Below are 15401 nucleotides of genomic sequence, written 5' to 3' on the forward strand. Positions count from 1 at the left end.
CTTGTCTGATTGCTGTGGCTAGAACTTCCAGCACTATGTTGAATAGAAGTGGAGAAAGTGAGCAGCCTTGCCTTTTTCCTCATCTTAAGGGGAATGGTTTTAGCTTTTCCCCATTGAGTATGATGTTTGCTGTGGGTTTATCATATATGGCCTTTATTATGTTGAGATATGATCCCTCTATTCCCGATTTCTTAAGGGTTTTTATCATAAATGGCTGCTGGATTTTATCAAATGCTTTTTCTGCATCTATTGATATGATCTAGTGATTTTTATTTTTCATTTTGTTAATGTGGAGTATCACATTAATTGATTTGCGATGTTGAACCACCATTGCATACCAGGGATAAATCCCACTTGATCATGCTGTATGATCTTTTTAAAGTTATTGCTGAATTCTGTTCGCTAATATTTTGTTGAGGATTTTTGCGTCTATGTTCATTAGAGATATCAGCCTGTAGTTTTCTTTTTTTGTGGTGTCTTTGTCTGATTTTGGGATCAGGGTGATAGTGGCTTCATAAAAAGTGTTTGGGAGCCTTCCCTCCTTCTGGATTTTTTGGAAGAGCTTGAGGAGAATAGGTGACAATTCTTTTTTGAATGTCTGGTAAAATTCACCTGTAAAGCCATTTGGTCCAGGACTTTTGTTTGTTGGGAGATTGTTGATTACTGATTCAATTTCCCTGGTGGTAATCAGTCTATTCAGGTTTTCTGTTTCTTCGTGAGTTAGCCTTGGAAGGTTGTACGCCTCTAGAAAATTGTCCATTTCTTCCAGATCGTCAAATTTGTTGGCATATAGTTGCTCATAGTAAATTCTTAAAATTTTTTGTATTTCTGCGGTGTCTGTTGTCATGTCTCCTCTTTCAATTTGGATTTTATTTATTTGGGTCTTCTCTCTCTCTTTTTAAATGAGTCTGGCTAAAGGTTTGTCTATTTTGTTTATCTTCTCTAAGAACCTATTCTTGGATTCATTGATCTTTTGTATTGTTTTTCTGGTTTCTATTTCATTTATTTCCACTCTGATCTTTATTATCTCTTTCCTTGTACTCCCTTTGGGCTTATTTTGCTGTTCTTTTTCCAGATCCCTTAAGTGTGAAGATAAACTGTTGATTAGTGATTTTTCTTGTTTGTTTAGGTAGGCCTGCAATGCTATGAATTTCTCCCTTAAGACTGCTTTTGCGGCATCCCATAGACTTTGTGTCATCATGTTTTCACTTTCGTTTATCTCGAGATATCTTTTGATTTCTTCCTTGATCTCCTTGATAACCCATTCATTATTTAGTAACTTGTTATTTAGCCTCCATGAATTGATGTGTCTTCCAGTTTATTTCCTGTAGTTCATTTCTAATTTCACAGCGCTGTGGTCAGAGAAGACAATTGGTATGATTTCAATTTTCTTAAATTTATCAAGACTTGTTTTGTGGCCTAACATACGGTCTATCTTGGAAAACGTTCCATGTGTGCTTGAGAAGAACGTGTATTCTGCATCTTTGGGGTGAAATGCTCTGAAAATATCGATTAAATTCAAGCGGTCCAATGTGTCATTTAAGGCTGTTGTTTCCATATTGATTTTCTATCTGGAAGACCTGTTCCTTGTTGTCAGAGGTGTGTTGAAGTCCCCTACTATGATAGTGTTACTGTTGATGGCTGTCTTTATGTCAGTCAATATCTGTTTTATATATTTAGGTGCTCCTATGTTGGGTGCATAGATGTTTACTAGGGTTATGTCCTCTTGTCAGATCGATGCCTTTATTATTATATAGTGCCCATCTTTGTCTTTTAATATGTTCTTCATTTGAAAGTCTATTTCAGATATAAGTATTGCAACTCCAGCTTTTTTCTCATTTCCATTTGCATGAAATATCTACTCCAACCCTTCACTTTCAGCCTGTGTGTGTCTTTCGATCTGGGTGAGTCTCTTGTATACAGCATATACAAGGGTCTTGCTTTCTTATCCACTCAGCCACCCTAAGTCTCTTGATTGGAGCATTTAATCCATTTACATTTAAAGTGATTATTGATAGGTTCATAGTTATTGCCATTTTTAAATTTGTAGTTAGATTGTTTTCATCTTTCTTCTATTTACAAAAGTCCTTTTAGCATTTCTTGCAATGCTGGCTTGGTGGTAATAAATTCCTTTAGCTTATTCTTTCCTGGGAAGCTCTTTATCTCTCCATCAACTTTAAATGATAGCCTTGCTGGATAAAGCAATCTAGGTAGTAGGCCTTTGTTTTCCATCACTTTGAGTATCTCCTGCCACTCCCTCCTGGCCTTCAATGTTTCTGTAGAAAAGTTATTTGATAGTCTTATGGGAGTTCCCTTTTATGTAACCCTCTGTCTTTCTCTTGCTGCTTTGAGGATTCTCTCTTTGTCTTTAACCTTTGCCATTTTAACTATAATGTGTCTTGGTGTGGACCTGTTTGGGTTTATCCTGGTTGGAACTCTCTGCACTTCCTGGGCTTATATGTTGGTTTCCTTCATCAGGTTAGGGAAGTTTTCGGACATTATTACTTCAAATATGTTCTCAATCCCTTGCTTTCTCTCTTCACCTTCTGGTATTCCTATGATGCGTATGTTGTTGTGGTCGATGTTATCCCATAGGTCTCTTAAACCATCTTCATTGTTTTTTGTTCTTTTTTCTTTCTGTTGTTCTGTTTGGGTGATCTCTGCTAACTTGTCTTCTAAGTCGCTGATTCGATCCTCTGCTTCATCTAACCTGCTGTTAATTCCTTCAAGTGAGTTCTTTATTTCAGTAATTGTGTTCTTTAGTTCTAACTGGTTGTTCATTATGATTTCTCTATTTTACTTTATGTCGTCTTTAAGCTCCTTAAACATTCTTATCACCAGTTTTCTGAACTCTGTCTCTGATAGGTTGGTTACCTCTGTTTCATTTGGTTCCTTTTCTGGAGGTTTCTTCTGTTCTTTTATTTGGGACATGTTTCTTTGTTTCCCCATTCTGGCTGACTCTCTGTGTTTGCTTCGATGTATTAGGTAGAGTCCCTAGAGTTCTTAGTTCTTGCTGGGTTATCTTATGTAGTATGTGTCCTTTATATTTGACTTGCATTGCTTTGTTCTTCTCCTCTGTGTGTGCTCCAAAGGTGACTCTTGCATTGTGTATATTGTCCTTTTAAAGAAGATCTTTAATTGCTTTTCGCTTGTGAGTAGGTGGGGTTAACTCCTAGACTGACTAGTTGTGAGACTTGACTCTGGCCACTGCAGCGTGTTCTGCTGCGTGAAGGTTGACCACTTAAATGAGGCTTGGCCGTATAGGTCCTTGTGCCTGTAGACAATTCCCTCTGGGTGTGTCACTTGTAGGTCAATCCCGGTAGTACTCTGGTTTGGTCTGGAGTTGGCCTCTGGGTGTGTTGAATCTTGTGCCTCTTAAGCTGGGCCCTGGTAGGGCAATTTCAGAACAAAGCAAATCACCAAGCTCAACAACAACAACAAAGAAAAAATCAAATACATTCACATGTAAAAACAACCGACAACCCACACTCAAAACAGGCAAAGATATCAAAGATATAAAGACAAAACAAAACAAAACAAAACAAAAAAGCAGCGCCAGTCTTGGCTTAAGCCCACCAAGTAATCTCCAGGTTGTCCTCTGCTGTACCAGAGTCCTTTGGGTATTGTGCAGGCAGAGCCGGTCACCTGGTGACCAGAGTGACATTGGGACTGCAGATTTAGATGCGTGGGGCTGAGGGGTCTGGATGGTAGTTTCTACAAAGTCAGCGCAGTTTCTGCCCTTGCCTGCACATATGCGCACTGAGAGTAGCACCACCAGCCCTGTGTCCAGTTCTTCTGAGTCTTAGGGCACTTCTTCTGTGTGTGTGTGTGTGTGAGTGTGTGTGGCGGGCGGGAGATTTCTGAGCTGCTGAAAGCCCAGAGATGCGTCTGCCGCCTACTGCTGATCCCTGGGAGTGCCTCTGCAGTTGTAATTGCCCTGCCCTAGGCAGGCCAGAAAGGGTGGGGGCTGGGGATGGAGGGGTCTTCTCTCTCCCAGCACAGCCATGTCACACTCTTCCCGCAGGCCAGAAAAGGTGGTGGCTAGGGGTGGGGCAGTCTCTTCTCTCTTAGCCCAGCAAAAATCACACTTTTCCCTGGGTCAGAGCTGCACACAGGTCTTCCCAGAGCCTGAGCACTAAGCCTCCTCTGTAATCTGACACTGCTCCTCAGTTCAGGGGCCAGTTTAAGTCTCTGGAAGGTTGGGGGTAGGAATGGGAGAGCGGAGGGAGGGGCCCAGGTATGGAGTTTGTGTCCTTTTTCTGGCCTAGGGCCCAACTGTAGGTCTCAGCTGAGGTTATTGTCTCAAATGCTAGATATGCTGCCCCATTGTCGGGAGAGATCAGCTGTGGGACGCAGGGAAAGAGCCCACCTCCTGGTTTTTGTGTTCTCTGTTCTGTCCTGGGATCCCCTGTGTCTCTGCAGCTGCGGATGCCAGCAGCATTTCCACCCCCACAGATGCAGGCCGTGTCTCCACTCTGCTCCCTTCCCTCTTCCCCTGCTCGCCCAAATTGCCCACCTTCAAGTAATCCTTCCACGAGTCTCTTAGCTGTTCTGCGTGATGAGCAGAGAGTCCTTTGATGGGTTATAGATGTCCCGTTTTTAATAAGATTCGGAGGAGAACTCAAAAAGTGCGCTCCGCTGCCACCATTCCTATGACGTCACTCCCCTATTAATAATAATATTGTATTACTATTAACAAATATTAGTAAAATATTGTGATTAATATTTTCATGTTACATAAAATGTCACGTGCTCTATCAAATGGTATTGTAACAGCTATATATGATGTCAGAGAGGTAGATAAGAAACTTCTGAAGCAAGAGTCTCAATTTCCAAGGCCTTCCTGGGCCAGGCAAGTAAAATAAATGTACGAGGTGAAGGGGTGTAAAGATAATAGGGAGTGATGGAAAATTAACAACAGGACAGTATCCATCTTGCCTCAAAGCATTGTAATTCAACTTCCTTTAAAAGACTGCTGCTCAAACAAAACACATTTGAGGGCCATAGTGCAATTTTTTTGCTCCCTGCATTTCCTAGTCCTTTCTACTTTCCCAGGTTAAAGACCATCACCTTCTCTTAGAGCGATCAAGAGTACACACTTAGAAGTTTTACTGTGTAGGAGGGAAGAAGACAGGGAGGGAGGGAAGGGAAGAAAGGAGAAAGCCCAGGAGAGAGGAAGGAAAAGGAGAGAAGAGCATAACGGCCCTTAGAGTTACGGAGAACAGATGACTGAGAGGAGAGGCAAAGGGGGAAGAATTGTCTGATTTTGTCAAGGGCCTGCTCTAATCCAGGCCCTGCTCTAGTCAAGACCATCTGTTAGGAACTGTAAGATGGATGGAGTCTCTGGGCTCAGGGAGCTCACAAATCTCTGAGGAAGATAAGGCACAAGTGGATTGAGTGTTGAGATTGGTTTTGGAGCCAGGCAGGTATAGGTTAAAATCCGGAATTTGTCACTGACCAGATGTACAGCCTTAGGCAAAAGTAATTAACTTCTCTAACTCTAAGGTCCGCTTTGGTAGCCATTGGGATGATTCTTATAAATACAGAATACTTAAATAGCAATTTAAAACAATACAAAAGATGTCACAATACATGATTTATTATGAAGTGTAATAGCAAAGACAATAGTGACCCTGAGATAAAAGGGAGACATCTTTTTCAGGGAGATAAACATAGACGGAGAGAACCTGCTGGTTTCTTCAAAAGGGCAAAGTCAAGGAGCTGCTAGATCCCCGTGGATTGCTAGTCCTCACTGGGTTTAGCACCAAAAAGTGAAGTTTAGATATATTATGGTAGAGGCTAAGCTTTGTAACAAAGAAACCCCCAAACAGTGGCTTATTTATGACAGGGGTTTATTTCTCTCTCAAGAACAGTGATCCATGGCTAATAGGGTGTTCACCATATTCGACAAGGGCTTCCAAGCCTGGGTCAAAGATCAGTTCTGATCATGGCCAAGAATCAGGAAGGAGGAAAAGGAGAAGGTGAGACACTCCTCATCCTTTTATGAATAAGACTGGAAAGTGGCACGTGTCACTTTCACTCACATCCCATTGGTCACATAGCCACACAAATTGGTAATCACAAAATAGTCACAGGGATATGACATACAGTATGGGGAATATAATCAATAATGTTGTAAAGATCATGTAGGGTGCCAGATGGGCACTGGACTTATCAGGGAGATCACTTCATGGGCTGTGTAGATGCCTGAGCACTGTGCTGTACACCTGATGCTGAAGTAGAATAATATTGAATGTCAACTATAATTAAATATATATATATATATATATATATATATATATATATATATATATATAGTCACAGGATGTAAAGTACAGCATAGGGAATATAGTCAATGGTATTGTAACAGCTATATATGATGTCAGAGAGGTAGTAGATTAGGGTGTTATCACTTTATGAGGGGTATAAACGTCTAATTATTGCATTGTTTTGTAAACCTGAAACTAAAAAAAAAAAAGGATGCGTCCTCATCCACCTTATTCAAAGGATCTAGCACCGTGTACCTTCTGGCTGTTCCCCAAAGTAAAAATGACCATGAAAGGAAAACGTTTTGAATCGATTCAGGACATCGAGGCAGCCATGACAGCGCAACTAAAGACACTCACAAAACAGGACTTCCAGAACTGCTCCAGAAAGTGGCAAGATCGATGGGATAATTGTGTTTGAAGCAAGGGGGAGTATTTTGAAGGAGATTAGTGACAATGTGTCTTTTAGTGTAATAAATTTTTAAAATTAAGAACAAAAGCTTCAAGGGAGTCTGGGAAATGTCATCATTAGTCCAGTGGCCGTGTGTCTAGCTACAACAAAAAGTAAGAAGAGGGAAATGGATGTTGGGAGACAATGAACAATCTTTGCCATAGAGAGACCAATGGGAACTCCAAAATTTTAATGGGCATTTTAAGGAATAAAAAGAGGAAGTTTGCCGTCTGTTTCAGGTGGGTAAGTAAACACAGCAGGGTCAATTACACCACAGGGACATTTGTTGTGAGACTAGTATTTATTTATCCTATAACTGAAAGTTTGGTTTGTCTTTTTCCATCCTTGTTTCTCCTTAGGGAACTCAGGTATCCCGAATTGGATTACTCATAATCCCATGTCATCAAAAATAGACATCATTAATACAAGTCATGGCCTACTTTTATTAACTAATTTATTTGTTGGTTTAATTTTTTATTAAAACCAACACTAATGTACATCATACACCCCATATCTGTGAATAAATGCATGAAAGGGTGCTAAATGAATTTTTTATGTAGAGAAAACACTGCAACAAAGCCAATCAAAATGACTAGTGATTTTTTTTTTTACTAATCGCTAGAGATAAAATGATGAGCAAGAAAATCTATTTGCATAATGGAAAATATATTTAATAGTAGTTATCCAATTTGTAGCATGCCACATAGGAAACAGCACCCTTCGTATTCAAACAGATAATGTATTCAGATACATAGCAGTAGATACTGGCATGGCAGCCAGGAATCTTGCTGCACCTTCACTCCAGAGTGTTTTAGTTCTCATTTTTGGGGTGATTTTCACACGACCATCAAAGTTCCCATGGAACTTTGCTTTCTGGCTGTAACATTATCTATCTATTTATCATTTATATTTCATCCTTATTACTAAATCTTTCAGCCTTATCACCTTAGTTTTGGTGGTAAATTCCTAATTATTCAGGCTTATTAACTTAAATTTGATTCTTCACAGCGTTTTTTCCAGTTTTATTGAGAAATAATTGACATACATCACTGTATAAGTTTAAGGTGTATAGCAGGATGGTTTGATTCACATATATTGTGAAATGATTACAATAGTTTCAGCTAACATCCACCTTCTTACCGTGTTTCCCCGAAAATAAGACCTAACCGGAAAATAAACCGTAGCATGATTTTTCAGGATGACATCCCCTGAACATAAGCCCTAATACAACTTTTGGAGCAAAATTTAATATAAGACCTGGTCTTATTTTCAGGGAAACATGGTATGTAGATACAATAAAAAGAAAAGAAAGAAAAAAGAAATGAGGCAAAAATTTTTCTCCTTGTGATGAGAACTCTTAGGATTTATTCTCTTAACAACTTTCGTATATATCATATAGCATTGCATTATATCCCTAACCCACACAGTATTTGTCTTTGTCTACCTGACTTATTTCACTTAGCATAATGCCTTTTTTTCAATCCAGCATTTCTAAGAGCTTTCATTAAAAGGAATTCTATGTTAGCTTAAATAGAATTATTTCAAAAATCCAGAAAAGTATACTTTCATGAAAGACAATAACACCTCTCAAAAAATAATAATAAATGGAGTCACCTTAAAATGTAGCTGGCGCTGCCATCCCAGAGGAACTGCTTTGCACGTCTTATGCCTCAAAACTTTGAAATGTTAAAGCAGCAAAATAACCTTTGCACTGGGCCTAGAGCCACCGTGTGCCTCAAAGAACTGCTTACAAAGATAAAAGGAAAGAGGATGTGATGACTATGAGAGTGAAAAAAATTTTTTAATCGTTTAAAATTAACATCACTATATTACATTATCTGCACCAATAGAAATGCCTTCCATCTATTGATATAATTGTTCCCCTTCCCTTTCTCATAAATGCCCATTGCCTTTGTGTCATAATCAGAACATTATTTGGGCTTCTGCCTGAATCAGTGCGTCCCGAGTAGTTATTCTTTTCTTTTAAATCTCAAATAAAAGCTTGTTGCCTCTCACCTGGAAAGCCTTTTTATTTTAAGGTTCACATAGGGTGGTGACTATGAAGGGGCCTAAAGTGGCCTCACCTTCATGGTCCAGCGTCCCCTGGAACCAGGTATGATACCTACAGAGGCTCTTTTGTGCTCACGGATTTCATGGACTGCTGTCTCCCTGACTGTGAAGCCCTCTTACATTCAAGCCTTCTTCCTTTTTTGGTTGAGGTCAAACATCTTTATTTGAGGTCAGGTGGGTTTTTCTCTCAAGGAGAGATTTTTCACCTCAAGAGAGGGATTTTTCCCTCATGGAGGGGTAGGGCCGATTACCTCGGGTGCTGACATATGGGGAAATGTCACAGAAGCTTGTTACTGATTAGACAAGTAAAGAGTTAACAGAACTGGGCTTATAAGCTGTGGCATTAACCACTTGGCTCTGACTCCCCTGGCTAGCACTGTACCTGCAAGCTGACAAGCACCTTACATCCATCATAGATGGGAATAGAAGAGTTCCCAATCACAATGGCGACCTCCTGCAAACTAACAAACACGTATCATAGATGGGAATAGGACAGTTCCCAGGAGAACACAATTGTAATGACAGCCCCCCTTGCAAACTGACAGGCACTCTACATCCTGCATGGAAAAATATAAAACCCCAGCACTCCTTCTCATCGGCACAGCTGTCTCTATTGCACTCTGCCCTGGCTAAACTCCATTTGCCTGCATCTTGCTCTTACCCCTCTGTCTCTGCAGCTCTCTCGCAGACTGCCCTGGCAAAACTCCCTTTACCAGAACTTTCTCTGCCTGACTTTCAATAAAACTTTCTCGTTCTCCCACTTTGTAGAGTCTCATGAATTCTTTGCACCTTCTGTGAATGACCAGGGGTTAATTCTATGCCAATGAAGTTATGTGGGAAGAAATTTTCTTTTATGAGGAGTGACTTTTCACAGCTTTTGCTTGTAAGAAGCGCCCTGGAAGGTGAGTAGCTCTGCAGGGTTTCCTGATAGATGAGTACTCATTTGGTTATTTCACATTCTTTTGTTTCCTTTTCTTGTCTCTGTCTGTTATGTTGCTTGTCTTAAGGAAAAGATTTCATGAGAAAGGAATCCAAACCTCTCTGGGACAATGGAAAGCATTCTTTGGTTAATAAGCAGAAGTTTCTAGTAAATGAGTAATTTTTGACCATCTAAGTAGGTACTTTAAAATTTCTTACTGTTTGTCCTACCTGAAACCTGACATGGTACTTAAAATAATTTAATAACCCTATGATCAGAAATTTGGCAAAATTAGAAGCCTAATAGGAATTTTCTAAGCCTCAGTGACTTGCAAGGCCTTGCTAACAGATAATCAGAAATGCAAACACAGCCCACAACTGCCTGAGACTAAATAAATAAAAAAGGGCAGGAGGTGGGGAAGAAAACTTTTTCAAAAACACGAGCAGCTAAAAGAGTTCCTTTGCCTAAGCAGCACCCTCAGTCTCCTTAACTGAAGTGTTTATCAAGGACAAATACAAATCTTAGAGCCTCAGCCACCTGAATGAATACACTTAAATTATTCCAACTATTATAAATTAATGGGGGTTTTGTCTTATTGTACCTGTCTCATGGCTAAAAAATAAATTATTTTAATGAAACTATCAGGTCTCTGGTTATGTCTGTTTATATATGTGTATGTATGTCTACCTCCAAAGGAAATCACTAGACTTGGTTTATATAAAGAGCTCTGTTTAACTGGTTGAAAAATTAAGTGCTTATATTACTTAAGAAATATAATAGAAACTAACCCAAATGCTTTTCAGGATCATGAAAACATATTTATTATTAAAATTGATTTAAATTTGTTGGTTTAATTAAAACAGACATGTCTTTAGAGTTATCAAATTTAATATATTGTCTATCTGTGTTTCCAAAAAGTTAAGCTCGTGTTATCTCTGTTACAGGGTTTGTCAACGAGAAAATAGCTGGGGATAATAATTAATTTTAATATCTCATAAAATGTTCATGAGTAATCCTTGTATAATTATTGAGAATTACTAAATTAAATAGATGTAAATAAAATAAAAGAATTTTGGTGAAACTTTTCATCATTAAATATTTTATGGTGTGTGTACTTAAAAATAGTTCCCCAAAGTCTTTTGGTAACTTGAGACATTAGAGATGTACTATATTAAATGAAAAGATGAAAATCATTGAATATCTTATTTCCAAATAAGATAAAATACTGAAACATTAATTGCTAAATGAATCTAAGTATACCTACTTGTGGCTTCTTAGTATAGGAAAACTAAAGATATTTGGGTCTATTAATAGAAATGTCTTATGTTATGTTAAGGAAGCACATGGTTCTAAAAATGATGAAATGTATTTGCCAGTCAAAAACCTATGTTTCTAGAGATTACAAAATGTATTCACAGATTTGTTAATCTAAAGAATGCTAATCAGTCTGAGATATGGAGATATGTTTTCATTAAGGAAAATGAAAATAATTTTGTTTTGGTTATTTCAGAATGGGAAGAGAGAAAGAAAGAATTTTATCTCTTATACTTAAGCAGATTAAATTTAAATTGTTATTATAAGGGCTTTTTAAAAATTAATTAAGCTAACATCAATGACATGCTTATGTAGAGCTAAAACTTAATGTTATTTCTCTGCTAAAAGCACAAAATTTTCCTGTAGTATTGGGGTACTCTTAATAAGAAATTATCAGTGGAAAGCAAAGATTTATGTTTTATTTAAATGATTTCCTGTGTTCTTTATCATCTGGTCTTTAATTGCGTAACTAAACCAAGTCTTCTTAATATTAAAAAAAAAAAACTACTAAAATTTGCTTATAACTATGTAACCTTACGTATTTTTCTTTAAAATTTTTTCTTGTTACTTTGCTTAAATGCATAATTAAGTATTGTTCTATTAAGCATTGTTCCACAATGACCTATGATTCTATTTCATGAAATGTTTTAAACCTCTTGATGTGTTTGACAAACCTCCCAAGATCAGATTCCAAATTGTCTTATTCACATAGGAATAACTTTGGAGTGTTCCAGAGGCCCTTGAAACATTTCAAAGAAAACTTCTCTCTTTATAAAAGGGGAAAATTCAACTAATTAGGCTTATTTGGTATGTTAATTACATGGGAAGCACTGTCAAATAAGTCATGCTAAACCTTTGATTATATTTACATGGTAGCTATATTATTATGCATTTTTTAAAAATTATATAAAATTCTGACATGTCCTGGTGTGGGGAGAGAGCCCCAGAGAGTAGTTTACAGGCTCGGCCTCACGTGGAAGGGTGCTGGCTCAGGTGGTGGATGGCCGACGGCTGTGGCTGATTGGCCCTCGGTTGTGGCCGGTTAGCCGATTGGCCGCTGGTATAACTGCTGCGGCTACGGAGGAGAGCCGAGGACTGCCGAGGACTGCTGAGGCTTGCCGAGGAGCTGAGCAGAGCCAAAGAGAGCGGAAGAGGAGAGCCGAGAAGAGCGGAAGAGGGGGGCGGAACAGAGTCGAGAGAGTGTAGGAGAGTCCGAGGTCGATTGGCGGAAAGGCTGACGGCAGGTCGCGTGTCCGGTGGGCCCAGCCTCCAGTGAGACCATAGTGGTATGACTCCCCTACCTATGGCTCCATGGGTGTTCCTTTTTGGCCTCACCATATCCTGCATTCTTATGTGGGGAACGGGACCAGAGACCCCGCAGGCCGCCCCGCACGACACCTGGGAATGCTGAACAACATAGTCCTTCTCTGTCTCTTAAAGCTGTAACTCTTACCTTGTCTTTGAGATGTAAACACCAAGAAATTAACTAAAATATTATCCACAGAGATTGAAGGGAATAAAAAAGTGGCCTTTTTAAAATACAGACTGCTCTATAAGTTCCCTTGCAGATGTTGAGTTATAAAGAAATTAGGTTTTTTACAAAACTACTAAAAATTAATAAAAACAAATGACTGTGCATGAAAATGGGATGCATGTTTTCAGCAGAAGAAGGTATGAAGTGCGAAGATACATTTTTGTTGAGGGAAAGGAAAATAGAATGTGGTTTTTTTGGATAAGGTGGGATATAAAGGACATGGGGTTGTTTTTGTTTTGAAGGTATTTTGATAAATAAAGCAAAAGGAAAGTAATTTTGTCCTAATCTAGAATGATTGTTTCAAAATTAGAAAGGAAAAGATAAGACAAAAACGGAAGGTACAGGTCAGTTGCAGTTTTGTGTGTATTGCAAAAGGTTTGTGGAGGAGGAATCTTGAGAAAAGAATTTCCATAGGGTCCAACTAACTAAGACTGGAATGGGAAACTGAGTCAACTACATTATGTGTATACGGATGTATGCGAACTCTCACCAGACCTTTAAACATGGCCATTTTTAAGCCTTTTGTAATTTACAGACAGTTACAGTTTTACTCTGATACTTTGGCAAAATATATTCCGACAAATGTGTTTCATCTTCAAATATTCATTAAAAACATCTTACAAGTCCTCTAAAATACAGGTTTCTGGTAACTTTAAAAACATAACACTGAACTAGGTAAAGATTTATATAACCCTAAGGAAAACCTGGATTTATGAAACTACTAACAAGAAGTTAAAGATCAACAAGAATTAATAACATGGGTAAGAGTGATTATAGTTTTTTTTTTTACTTTTCATATAAAATATTACTGGTGAAACAGGTTAGTTAGCATGCTGTTAGGTAGACAGGAAGGTCCCTGGAGGAATAAACAAAAGGCAGCCATTTCCTAAAACTCCAGATTCTGAATTTGAAGTAACTCATTCACTCCAGGACAAACGCAGCAGATTTAATACATAGGAATGAGTTATTGTGCTAATGCTTTCAGGTTGGGCAAACAGAGCAAAAAAAAAAAAAACACCCATAAACAAATTCCATCAAAAGGTGTCAGTTCCTTTCTTCAAACAGCCAAGAGAAGATATAAGAGTAAGAGCCTTTGCCCCAGGCAGACACCTCATTTGTGACTGTGGGGCCAAGCCCCAAAAAGCAGTTTCCAGGCTCTCGGCCTCACATAGACAGGTGCTGGCTCGGGTAGTAAATGGCCATCAACTGTGGTTGCATGGCCATCAGCTGTGGCTAGTTGGCCGTCAGCTGTAACCAGTGAGCCATTGGCCACTGATATAACTGCTGTGGCTACGCTAACAGAAGAGAAAGAATAGGGGCTGGCAAGAAGATGGTGGCTGGGCTGGCAAGTGTGGATGGCGGTTTGCAGACAGTGTGGATCCAGCCTCCAGTGAGAGTATAGTGCCGCCAGAGAGAATATAGTGGTATGACTCCCCCATCTATGGCTCCGTGGGTGTTCCTTTTTGGCCTCACCATGTCCTGCGTTCTTGTATGGGGAGCGGGAGCAGAGACCTCGCAGGTCGCCCGGCACAACAGTGACCCTCTCCCGTTTTTGGAGCTGTGGCCCTTTGTTTTTTAATAAACTATCCTCTTTTACAACTCCTTGCCTCTCCTTGGTCCCTGCTTCCATTCTTTGGTTTCATGAGACACGATCCCGGCACTCACTCAAAAAATCTCATACATCACTGGTTTTTATTCCTCCCAGGTATAAGAAAAATTCTTCCTGAGTGTTGTTGGGGAGACCCTGCTCGCTGCACCATTTGTCGTGCTGGGAGGCCTGTGGGGTCTCTGGTCCCGCTCCCCACATAAGAATGCAGGATATGGTGAGGCCAAAAAGGAGCACCCACGGAGCCATACCACTATATTCTCTCTGGCGGCACTATACTCTCACTGGAGGCTGGATCCACACTGTCCGCAACCAGCCATCCTAACTGCAATCCGCGCTTGCCAGCTCAGCCACCATCTTCTTGCTAGCCCCCATTTTCTGCTAGCCTAGCCACAGCAGTTATATTGGTGTCCAATGGCTCACTGGTTACAGCTGACGGCCAACTAGCCACAGCTGATGGCCATGCAATCACAGTTGATGGCCATTTACTACCTGAGCCAACTCCTTTCTATGTGAGGCCGAGAGCCTGGAAACTGCTTTTTGGGGTACCCACACTGAGCTACTTATGACCTACTGCAATTTGGTAAATTATACCTTTGTAAACAAAATTAAAGCATTGATCTTTTCCTTCCTACCTGATGCCTCCAGATTTCAGATCCTCTTAATTAACTAATCCATGTGTGACCAAGTTTAAAGGTGTCAACTCTTGGACTCATGTTTCCTAATTTAAAGAAAGCTCTTGCACCAAACTGGACTGCTCAACCAACAGAACATTTGAAATTTAAAATGAGTGGGAAATGAAGCAGATCACATCTATTGTGGAAACTAATCCAAGATTCTGGGCCAAGCCTGTATAATTCCCCTACCTTTCTTCTCACTTTAATTCCTTCCTATCTCACAAAAATATGAGAGGTCAGCCACTCACTGTGATAGTTGTTGTTTGCTTTTTCCCCTTACTTTCTATCTGGCCAGATAACATTGGGCATCATCTTTAAACCTGCTTCACAGGTCCAAATGCACCCTAATTACACACATACACACGGACCTTTCATGCCTGGCGATGTCAGCCCCTGTGAAGGCACCAGATTTGAAAGAATAGTTTTTCCTTGGGCAGGTATTAAAATGAAAAAGTGGGGGCCAGCCCGGTGGTTCAGGGGGTTGGAGCTCCATTCTCCTAACTCCGAAGGCTGCCGATTTGATTCCCACATGGGCCAGTGGGCTCTCAGCCACAAGGTTGCTGG

The sequence above is a fragment of the Rhinolophus sinicus genome, chromosome 2 (genome assembly GCF_057876585.1).
Source record: "Rhinolophus sinicus isolate RSI-liver-muscle chromosome 2, RSI-T2T, whole genome shotgun sequence".
NCBI classification, from domain to species: domain Eukaryota; kingdom Metazoa; phylum Chordata; class Mammalia; order Chiroptera; family Rhinolophidae; genus Rhinolophus; species Rhinolophus sinicus.